The following is a 12,522-nucleotide window of genomic DNA, read 5'->3' on the forward strand; positions in this document are numbered from 1 at the left end:
CTTTTTCTGCATCTATCGAGATGATCATATGGTTCTTATTTTTAAGTCTATTGATGTGGTGGATAACATTTATTGATTTCCGTATATTGAACCAACCTTGCATACCAGGGATGAATCCTACTTGATCATGGTGTATATTTTTTTTGATATGTATTTGATTCCGATTCGCCAGAATTTTATTGAGGATTTTTGCATCAAGGTTCATTAGAGATATTGGTCTGTAGTTTTCTTTCTTTGAAGTGTCTTTGTCTGGTTTCGGAATCAGGGTGATGTTGGCCTCGTAGAACGAATTTGGAAGTTCTCCCTCTTTTTCTATTTCCTGAAATAGCTTGAAAAGTATTGGTGTTAGTTCCTCTTTAAAGGTTTTGTAAAACTCTGCTGTATACCCATCCGGTCCTGGGCTTTTCTTAGTTGGTAGTCTTTTGATGGTTTCTTCTATTTCCTCTATTGTTATTGGTCTGTTTAGGTTGTCTATATCCTCCTGGCTCAATCTGGGCAGATCATAAGACTCAAGGAATTTATCTATGCCTTCACTATCTTCTATTTTATTGGAGTATAAGGATTCAAAGTAATTTCTGATTATCTTCTGTATTTCTGAAGTGTCTGTTGTGATATTGCCTTTTGCATCCCGTATGCTAGTAATTTGGGTTCTCTCTCTTCTTCTCTTCGTTAGCATGGCTAAGGGTCTGTCAATTTTATTTATTTTTTCAAAGAACCAGCTTTTAGTTTTGTCAATTTTTTCAATTGTTTCTTTTGTTTCAATTTCATTAATTTCATCTCTGATTTTAATTATTTCTTGCCTTCTACTTCTTTTGCTGTTGTTTTGCTCTTCTTTTTCTAGGATTTTGAGATGAAGTATGAGATCATTTATTTGTTGTTTTTTTTCTTTTTTTGAGGAATGAACTCCAAGCAATGAATTTTCCTCTTAGAACTGCTTTCAGTGTGTCCCATAGATTCCGATATGTTGTGTCTGTGTTTTCATTTAACTCTAGGAAATTTTTAATTTCCTCCTTGATGTCTTCTAAAACCCATTGATCACTCAGCAACCTATTGTTCATTCTCCAGGTGATGTTTGATTTTTCCTTTCTTCTTTTATCATTGATTTTCAGTTTCATTCCATTATGATCAGACAAGATGCATGGTATTATCTCTACCTCTTTGTATTGTCTAAGAGTTGCCCTGTGACATAGTATATGGTCTATTTTTGAGAAGGTTCCATGTGCTGCTGAGAAAAAAGTGTAGCTACTTGATGTTGGGTGGTATAGTCTATATATGTCAATTAAGTCTAGGTTGTTAATTGTGTTATTGAGTTCTATAGTTTCCTTATTTAACTTTTGTTTGGAAGATCTGTCCAGTGGTGAGAGAGGTGTGTTGAAGTCTCCCATGATTACTGTATGGTGGTCTATTAGACTCTTGAACTTGAGAAGAGTTTGCTTGATTAACACGGCTGCACCATTATTTGGGGCATATATATTTATGATTGTTATGTCTTGTTGGTGTATGGTTCCCTTGAGCAGTATGAAGTGTCCTTCTTTATCCCTTTTGATTAGCTTTGGCTTGAAATCTATTTTATTAGTTATGAGTATGAACACTCCTGCTTGTTTCCGTGGTCCATATGAGTGATATGATTTTTCCCAACCTTTCACCTTCAGTCTATGTACATATTTCCTATCAAATGCGTCTCCTGTAGATAGCATATTGTTGGGTCTTGTTTTGTGATCCATTCTACTAGCCTGTGTCTCTTAATTGGTGAGTTTAAGCCATTAACATTTAGGGTTATTATTGAGATATGGTTTGTTCTTCTATCCATATTTGTTTATTGATGTTACTAAACCTGATTTGTTATCCTCTTTGACTACTTTCCCCCCTTTACTGTCCTACCTCCCATTGTTGGTTATCAATGTTATTTTCCATTTCCTCTTCCTATAATGTTTTGCCAAGGATTTTTTGAAGAGATGGTTTTCTAGCTGCGAATTCTTTTAACTTTTGTTTATCGTGGAAGGTTTTAATTTCATCTTCTAACCTGAAGCTTAATTTCGCCGGATACAAGATTCTTGGTTGGAATCCATTTTCTTTAAGCATTTGAAATATGTTATTCCAGGATCTTCTAGCTTTTAGAGTCTGTGTTGAGAGATCACCTGTTATTCTGATTGGTTTACCCCTAAATGTAATCTGCTTCCTTTCCCTTGTAGCTTTTAAAATTCTCTCCTTATTCTGTATGTTGGACATCTTCATTATAATGTGTCTATGTGTGGATCTCTTATGATTTTGCACATTCGGCATCCTGTAGGCTTCTAGGATTTGGGATTCTGTCTCATTCTTCAAGTCTGGGAAGTTTTCTTGTATTATTTCACTGAATAGATTGCTTAATCATTTGGTTTGGAGCTCTGTGCCTTCCTGTATCCCAATGACTCTTAAGTTTGGTCTTTTGATATTATCCCATAGCTCTTGAATGTTCTGCTCATGGTTTCTTAGTAGACTTGCTGAGCTATCTATGTTCTTTTCAAGTTGAAATACTCTGTCTTCATTGTCTGATGTTCTATCTTCTAAGTGATCCACTCTGCTGGTAGTATTCTCAATTGAGTTTTTAAGTTGGTTTATTGTTTCCTGCATTTCTAGTATTTCTATTTGTTTGTTTTTTATTACCTCTATCTCCCTGTGAAATTGATCTTTTACTTCCTGGATTTGTTTGTCAATGTGATCTTTCATTGTCTGATTTTGCTGTCTCATGTCTTCCTTGAGACTCCAGATCATCTGAAGCATGTATGTCCTGAGCTCTCTATCTGACATTCCATCTGTTGCAGCTATTACCTCTTCTAAAGTTGAGTTGACCTGCATTGCCTGTGGTCCTTTCTTTCCTTGTGGTTTCATACTGCTGGCGTTTCTTTCTGCTTGGTGAAATTGTTGTGTCTTTGATATTTCCCCCTCTATTTATTTATATTGCTCTTGTATAGTTGAAAAATCACCCTTGCAGGGCAGGTAGTGGCTGTGATCCTCCTCCAATTAGTGTGATCCGTCTACCATGCTGGCAGGCCCTAGGTCTGCTTTGCTGGTCGGTCAAAGGTCCACCTACCCAGCAGGCGCCAGGGGCACCTGTGTTACTCCATAGGTTGCTGGGCCTAACCTCCTGATGGGTTGCAGGTTCGCCTAGCTTGCAGGCACTGGGGGAGGGGCCGGTTCCGCCCCTCAGCAGGTTTTGGGCCCGCTCTGCTGGTGTTCACAGTCCCGCCTACCTGCAGACACTGGGGGAGGGGACGGGCCTAGTCCTCCGCCGTCTTCGGGACCTGTCCTAGTGGGTCCGGTCCGCGTTCCCCGCCGGCGCGTGTAGCTGCTGTCACTTGGCTGGTTGCTGGGCCTGACCCGCCCGCCCGTGGCTTAACTTTGAGATTTTTATGTGACTTGAATTAATGCTGCTTTTTATGAATTACTCAGGTAAACATTATATTAGGAATTTGAAATGCACCATGAGAATGCATAAAAGCACATTTTCACATCTTGTCAAAACTTTGTGCATAGGTATAATTTCAAGAAAAATATTTTACTTGACCAGAAATAAAGTATAAATAAAATTGTACAGTATCTGTGTCTATAAATATTTTGTGAGTTAAACATTGTTACTTTTTGAAATAATGTTATGTTTTAAATTAATGTATATTTGTACCATAGGATTAAATAATTTTCAGAGCAAACCCGTGTTTTCAGCTTTTAAACTACCAGCTCTGATCAAACAAAAATTCTTCTTTTAACCAAACTCATACTTAGTTAATCAACCCAAGTACTTAGGGAATATATATATATTTATAGTATTCAATATCAAATGATACTTTCTGGATTTTTTCTGTTTCCTGGATAAATCTCTTCTTCCAAACATAAATTTAATAATTTGGTTTTCTACATCAAATCTTTTTATAATTAGCTATAAATCTCTTGAAATATCAAGAACAAATAATAGGAATAATAATAGTTGTCTACTGTATGCTTGGAAAACACAAGTAATTCACTAAAAACAATCTTAATTCCCACAACAGCTTTATAAGATGGGGACTAAATTAATTACCACCTAACTTATAGAGAGAAAGCAGCATGTTGAAATTTAGAAACTTGTTACAAAAAGTAAGTGACATTCTATGCTTTTTGGATAAAGCATCTTATGTCCAAAGCCCATATATTTAATTATCTTCTCTATATTCCTTCTATATAGTCCCTCCTTTTATGGGGGTGAGGGGCAGAGATGGAACTCAGGGGAACTTGACCACTGAGCCACATCCCTAGTCCTAATTTGTATTTAGAGACAAAGTCTCACTGAATTGCTTAGAGCTCACTTTTGCTGAGGCTGGCTTTGAACTCATGATCCTCCTGCCTCAGCCTCTTGAGCCACTGGGATTACAGGCATGCAACATTGCACCCTGCCTATAGTCAGTCTTTAGGGAAAATTTTAACCTCTTTTCCTCAGCTACATGTTATCCTTAATCAATATATCACATTTTGTCTTTTGAGTTATTGCAGTATCCTTACTTTTGTACATGGATTCATTATCTGGTCATTTTCTGAACCCTGACTTTAAATCTTCATGTGAATTTTCTTCACATCCAAACAATGATGAATCCTTTTAAAACAATTTCCTAAAGGCCCCTAATGTACATTTTTATTATCCTGCTTATTGTTATCACTTACTCATAGGCCACACACATGTTCATTGGGATTATGAATACTATTTCTTTTTCAATTTTTTATTGGTTCTTTTTAGTTATACATGACAATACAATTCATTTGGACATAACTCTAAAAGCATAAATATAATTTGTTCTAATTCAATTCCAGTAGTTTCCCTTCCTCTTCTCTCCCTCTCCCAATCCCCTTCTTCTGCTCTACAAGTCTTTCTGATATTTATTTATAGTTTTTTTTTAAATTAATGTCTTGTACATAATGGTGAGTTTCACTGTAGTATATTCATATATGTACAAACTATTTCTTAATTCACATCCTTGGTTGATGTCTGGCTTTAACCATATATGCAGAAAAAGTTGTGTAGCTTAAATCTAATTCTGATCATTCTTCAGATCAAAATATTTTAATATGTTCTGATCACATTTAATATGTAGTCCAAATTCATTAACATGACACCTAAGCTTTCTATAGGCCTACTTTTCTGAACTCTCTAGCTGTATCTCACCCCATTTTGCAAATGATGAATCAGTCTTAAAAGGATCTCTCTCTAATACTCAGAGATGATTTACCGTATTTCACTTAACTTTCTTTAAGCATATCATAACTCCTTCTAGGAGCATCTTTTTATTTCTTTACCAAATTTACTTATTTCAGTTATCTAAGTGGTATCTGAAAGCCTGTATCTTACATGTTCATAGAGAAACATCTTAATACTTAATGTTAAATTTTGTAATTACTTCTGTCTTTTTTTTAATCCACTGTTTGAATTTAATGGAGCTAGGACTATGTTTGACTTATATGGCCGATGTTTAACATTTAGTATTTTCTCAATAAATATTGTTCAATGACTAAATAAATTGTTAGTAGCAAAGTTTGATTTTCTCAATGTAATAAAATCATTTTTATGCACTTGGTTGTATTTGATGTATTCCAATTTTCTATTGTAGAATTACTTTATATACATATTTAGTTTTATACCCAAAGTTATTATATTGATAAAATTTAATTCTATATGGCTGTGATAGAAGTGATAGAATGATGGTTATACTTATAGAAATTTAAAAGTTGAAGGAAGTAACCATTGAAACAAAATGTTAAAGAAAACAGAAATTGTCTCACAGTGTTGAGTTTGTGGAACTAGCAAAGTATTTGGAAAGCAATTTCTGTTAGGTAATAGAATTTGAAAGCCTGGAGCTTAGGAGAGAATCCATAGTTGAAGATCTGAAATTAATCTGCATAGAGTTAATATATAAACCTGGGTTTTGATGATATGGTTAAATAAGAAGACTGAGAGAAATGGGGATTATGAACCATAACCTGAAGTGCTCCCAACCCCCACCACCATAGTTAAGGATTCCAAAGAATAAAGCACAAATGGCAGCAGAGAAGGGGAGAGCATAGAATTCAGGGGAAAACTAGAAAATGACATATTTGAAATAAGTGTTTTAATTTTTTTTTCAAAATAAAGGCTGCAGAAATAGCAGAATGGTAGATTTTGAAAAACTAACTTCTAGATTTGTCAAGATAGAGACGTTTTAGTCAGGAAATTCTATGTGCAAAGCAGAAATGTATCATTCATATATATTTATTTACTGGTGAACAATTATACAAAAAGTAAGAAAGATTAAAACTCTTAAGAGTCAACCCCAACTTCTAAAAATTCAAAATCTAGTGTGAGAAATAAGCAATAGTGCTAAGGCTTATTGAACTATATCAGATTCTTGATTATTATACTGAATACTTTTTACATCAACTATCTTAAAAATAAGCATATAAATAAATATTTTATTATCTATATTTTACAGAAACATGAATCTGAGCAACGTTATATATTTGCCCCCATACTATAAAGATAAGGAGTGATAAGTTTTTATTTGAAAGTTTATCTGACTTCAGCTCTGTTCACAACACAATAACACATGACTTTATACTGAAAGTGTTTTGACACAAGTCATTTTGTCTAAGAGGATTTCTATATCTGTATGGAAAGAGTATATTCACATAATTCTCTTTTCTGAGAATTTAGGGAGTAAAAAGTCACGCACATATATTGATTTTCTACCTACCTTAATACAACATTTCTCTCAATACTACTATTCATGTACTACCAAAGATGAATTTTGGTGCTCATTCTGAATAATATCAAATCAGCCTTTCTTCTAGACCTTTACCTATAGGTATACTATTAGAGATAATTATACTATTTGTTATGAATTTAAATCTGGGCTGATTTGTTTCTAGTCCTCTCTCTTAAACAATTGCTAAGTAAACTGCATTAACAATTTAATTCCACATAAGGAGTGAATAAGTGCATGTGTACCTCAGTAAAAAGAAATGAAGGCAATATCTAGAGAGCAGAAAAAGTATGTATATATAGAATGTTGATTACATGCTCATTCAAGGTTTTATTATTTCCTAAATTTATCTATTTATTTTTATTTTATTATAGGGAATAACTTATAACTTTGAAGAAATTTTCACTGCCGACACACATTAATGCTAGTGTGTTTGCTGCACATAATCAAAATATTCTAATGACTAACATTTCAGATGTAAAATATATTAGAAAGAAAATATCAACAATACTTGAAAATTGGATGATATTGAAGACTATAAAACAGAAACTGAATTTCACAAATTTATTCAGATCAATGAAGATAATCAAATGAACTAAAGTAGAACTACAAAATGGAATCAATTGATGATAAATTTGGAATTGATGTGTTTGATTTTTTTGGTACACTATTCAAATGGAAATTTTTAGCAAAAATCATATCAACTGTATATTGGGTTTTGTACCTCAAATGCATTATCAAGACTGGTGGCAGGCTTAAACTTAACATTTACTAAGTGTCTTATATCATCATAAAAAGGTATCATAAGGAGGGAAGATAAAAATGCCAAAGAGACAATTTTTTTTTTTTTTGGCACAAGCAATTGAACCCAGCTTTGCTTAACCACTAGGACACATACCCAATATGTGAGATAATATCTCACTAAGTTGCTTAAAGACTGGCTAAATTATTGAGGCTTTCTTGGAATTGGCAATCTTCCTGCCTCATCCTCCCAAGCTGCTGGGATTACAGGTGTTTGCCACCATTCCCCAGACAATTTTAATTGAAATAAATAGTGACTTGTTTTTCTATCTCGTGTAGACTAGAGGGTTTCAATCTTGCCCTCATATCACAAACAAATATAAAACATGATAGACTAAAATACTTTTCAAAAATTAGACAGTAAATAGTAGCAATTCACTTTTCTTTATTGGGGAAATTACTAGGAGAGCTCCACAATTATCCTGGCTTTCTCCCTGTAGTCACATTTCAAAACGCAGCATAGAAAAATACACTTAAAATAGAAAATAAAATAAAATAAAATTGCCTTTTGGACTCCTGAAGTAGCTAGATTTGTGCAGAAGAGTTTCAAAGATGAATAACAGATTCCAAAGCTCTTAAGTGGAATAAAAGGAAATCTAGCCTCTCAAGAATTTGGCAGTCTCAATGAAAACGTAGAAGAAAATATTTAGACATTGAAAGAAGCAGGGAAATGTGACAGACAGCCAAGATACACAAAGAAGGTCATTTGAATAAAACACAATAATGAAATGAAACACTAACAAAAGAGGTGAAAGATTTATACAATGAAAACTACAGAACCCTAAAGAGAGAAATAGAAGAAGATCTTAGAAGATGGAAAAATATACCCTGTTCATGGATAGGAAGAACAAACATCATCAAAATGGCGATATTACCAAAAGTTCTCTATAGGTTTAATGCAATGCCAATCAAAATCCCAACGGCATTTCTTGTAGAAATAGATAAAGCAATCATGAAATTCATATGGAAAAACAAAAGACCCAGAATAGCAAAAGCAATTCTAAGCAGGAAGTGTGAATCAGGAGGTATAGCTATACCATATTTCAAACTGTACTACAGAGCAATAGTAACAAAAACAGCATAGTACTGGTACCAAAACAGGCGGGTGGACCAATGGTACAGAATAGAGGACACAGAGACCCATCCACAAAATTACAACTTTCTTATATTTGATAAAGGGGCTAAAAGCATGCAATGGAGGAAGGATAGCATCTCCAACAAATGGTGCTGGGAAAACTGGAAATCCATATGCAACAAAATGAAACTGAATCCCCTCCTCTCACCATGCACAAAAGTTAACTCAAAATGGATCAAGGAGCTTGATATCAAATCAGAGACTCTGTGTCTGATAGAAGAAAAAGTTGGCTCCCATCTACATATTGTGGGATCCAGCTCCAAATTCCTTAATAGGACACCCATAGCACAAGAGTTAATAACAAGAATCAACAGATGGGACTTACTCAAACTAAAAAGTTTTTTCTCAGCAAGAGAAACAATAAGAGAGGTAAATAGGGAGCCTACATCCTGGGAACAAATTTTTACTCCTCACACTTCAGATAATATCCAGAGTATACAAAGAACTCAAAAAATTAGACAATAAGATAACAAATAACCCAATCAACAAATGGGCCAAAGACCTGAACAGACACTTCTCAGAGGAGGATATACAATCAATCAACAAGTACATGAAAAAAAGCTCACCATCTCTAGCAGTCAGAGAAATGCAAATCAAAACCACTCTAAGATACCATCTCACTCCAGTAAGATTGGCAGCCATTAGGAAGTCAAACAACAACAAGTGCTGGCGAGGATGTGGAGAAAAAGGTACACTTGTACATTGCTGGTGGGACTGCAAATTGGTGTGGCCAATTTGGAAAGCGGTATGGAGATTCCTGGGAAAGCTGGGAATGGAACCACCATTTGACCCAGCTATTGCCCTTCTCAGACTATTCCCTGAAGACCTTAAAAGAGCTTACTACAGGGATACTGCCACAACAATGTTCATAGCAGCACAATTCACAATAGCTAGACTGTGGAACCAACCAGATGCCCTTCAATAGATGAATGGATAAAAAAAAAAATGTGGCATTTATACACAATGGAGTATTACGCAGCACTAAAAAATGACAAAATCATGGAATTTGCAGGGAAATGGATGGCATTAGAGCAGATTATGCTAAGTGAAGCTAGCCAATCCCTAAAAAGCAAATGCCAAATGTCTTCTTTGATATAATGAGAGCAACTAAGAACAGAGCAGGGAGGAAGAGCAGGAGGAAAAGATCAACTTTAAACAGAGACATGAGGTGGGAGGGAAAGGGAGAGAAAAGGGAAATTGCATGGAAATGGAAGGAGACCCTCATTGTTATACAAAATTACATGTAAGAGGTTGTGAGGGGGAAGGGAAAAAAAACAAGAGAAAGAATTAAATTACAACAGATTGGGTAGAGAGAGAAGATGGGAGGGGAGGGGAGGGGGGATAGTAGAGGATAAGAAAGGTAGCAGAATACAACAGTTACTAATAAGGCATTATGTAAAAATGTGGATGTGTATTCGATGTGATTCTGCAATCTGTATTTGTGGTAAAAATGGGAGTTCATAACCCACTTGAATCGAATGTATGAAAATTATATGTCAAGAGTTTTGTAATGTTTTGAATAACCAATAAAAAAATGTTAACAAATGTTAAGTATGCTCTTAATGGATATAAATTTTATGTATAGTATGTATATATCATAATATCTTCACACGTATCCATATCTATTTTTTAATTTCTTTAAATAAATAACAAATAGTGTGAAAATAAAAATAAAAGGACAGAAAATGCATATTTTGAAATATTAATCATAAAAGAACCTTCACCAAAAGAAGATAATTTGCCACTAATAAAAAAAATAGTGTATTATGGTTAAAAAATCAATTTATTAAAAACAATGCTAACTTTTTTGTTCTTCAAAACATAAGAAAAAAAACTGAAGATAACTAAGAAATTAACACATTCACCTTAAAGATAGGTTTCAATAATTTTTCTCAGAAATTGTTATTATCAGTTTTATTTTTTTAAAAAAAATGAATCTTTAGGAAAAAGTAAATGATCTACTAACAAAATTAACACAATGGTGTCTGTGCTCTATTGCACAATCAATACAGAATATACTTTTTTTGTTGTTGTTGTTTTTCAGAAGCACATGGTAAAATTCATTAAGTGGGAAAATATGATGGGAAAGTCCTCATAGAAAGTCCTTATCAATTCAACAATGGAAAGCATACACAAAATAATCTCTAATAATACAATGAGATTAAAATAAATAACAAACTTTATAGAGAATCTTCAGATATTTGGAAATTAAGCAAACTGTTTCAAATAACTAGGTCAAAAATATCACAGAATTAGAAAATACATCATATAGAATTCTGTGAACAGATGTTCCGTTTTCTCCCATCTCTTGTTTAAAGGAGCGATTCAACATTTAAGCCCAGGGATATTGTGGTAGAAGGTAAGCAGGCAAGATACACTGTGGAGGAGTAGCAGTGCTGAGTGTGGGCATGGTGCTTGAGCAAAACAGAAGGTCTCTGCCTAGAATGGTGGCCTCTCCTGATTTGTGGGGATGTGGTCAGGACTGGAAGTGTGTCGGAATTCTCAAGCCGATTTAGAAGGGTGTCAAACATGAGGACATCTTGGGGAAGGGTGCTAGAGCCCATGAGGTGACATTTAATTCTCATAACAACAATTGAATTATTGTCTTCAATTTGGTGAAAAAAAAAAAAAAAAGAAAGATTAAATAGCTTCCTTGAGGTTATACAATTACTAAATGGTGAATCTAGCTGGTGTTGGAGATATACAATAAGTATACCTTAACAACATATTAATATTAGAAAGCATCTAAAAATTCTGTTTGGGAAATATTGTAAATGTGTCGCCTTGTATGACCCTGATAAAATAAAATTTCAGACTAAAGGCAGAATGTAAGCATATTTCCTCGGCTAGAATTTCTTCATGAAATATTTTTTTTTCAAAGAAGTTAAGATAGGCAAGGAATTGTTAAGGTATAAGATGGTAAATTTTCTAAGTAAATCCATGGAACTAAAACAATGCATCAGCGGAAATTGCAGAGGAGCTGTTATTTCGAGGTTTCTGCCAGTTATTCATGTTTCTAAAGGGAGAGACTAAAGGTAAATGACTCTTTTGTTTAGTACAATGCATTAATCACCCTTTGGTTATTAAAGGAAAAGCATTGTCTGCAATGAAATGTTTAAGATAAAAGGGGGCTGCACTGATTTGCATAAAGTAAAAAGGTATTTTAGGTGTGAGCAGGATTATTATTCCTTTACATGATAGTTGGACTTTCTCAAGAAACTTTCACAAGGATTTTTTTTTTTTTTTTTTTTTTTTTTAAGATCCTAACGCTCAAAAGGGAAAAGAGCTTAGAGATTCTTAGATGAGGAGTCACTCTTACAAGAGAAGGAAAAACAGGGGAAAAAATGAAGTGAGAAAAACAATACATTTTTCTTTACTATCTTTTTCGTCTTTTCCACTATTATATCTCATTTCCTAATTCTCCTCCCACACTTACTAACACTATCTTTACCTGTATCATATGAAAATTCCTTTGAGGTTTTTTTTGTTTGTTGGTTTTGGGAATAAGCTACCATTGTAGACCACAAAAGTCCATATCCAAAACAAATCCCTCATGCTAACTGATATGAAATCAAATTGAAACTTCAGGAAAGCAAGTAAATTCCAAAGATGATTTGATTTTCCTAAAAATAAGAGACTCACAGCAAACCACCAGAATGTATCCAATCAACCCAAGTCTTCATAATAAAGATATGTACTCTGCCTTAAAACTTACAAGACCCTGCTGTGTACCAGGCTCCTTTTCTCTGTTCTGTTGCACTGTTCCTTCATTAAAATAGCCAAGTGATCATCATGCCTAGAGCAGCTCTCATTCTTTTCTATAAATTAGAATATACTTTTATT

This window comes from Urocitellus parryii, chromosome 2 (genome assembly GCF_045843805.1).
Source record: "Urocitellus parryii isolate mUroPar1 chromosome 2, mUroPar1.hap1, whole genome shotgun sequence".
NCBI classification, from domain to species: domain Eukaryota; kingdom Metazoa; phylum Chordata; class Mammalia; order Rodentia; family Sciuridae; genus Urocitellus; species Urocitellus parryii.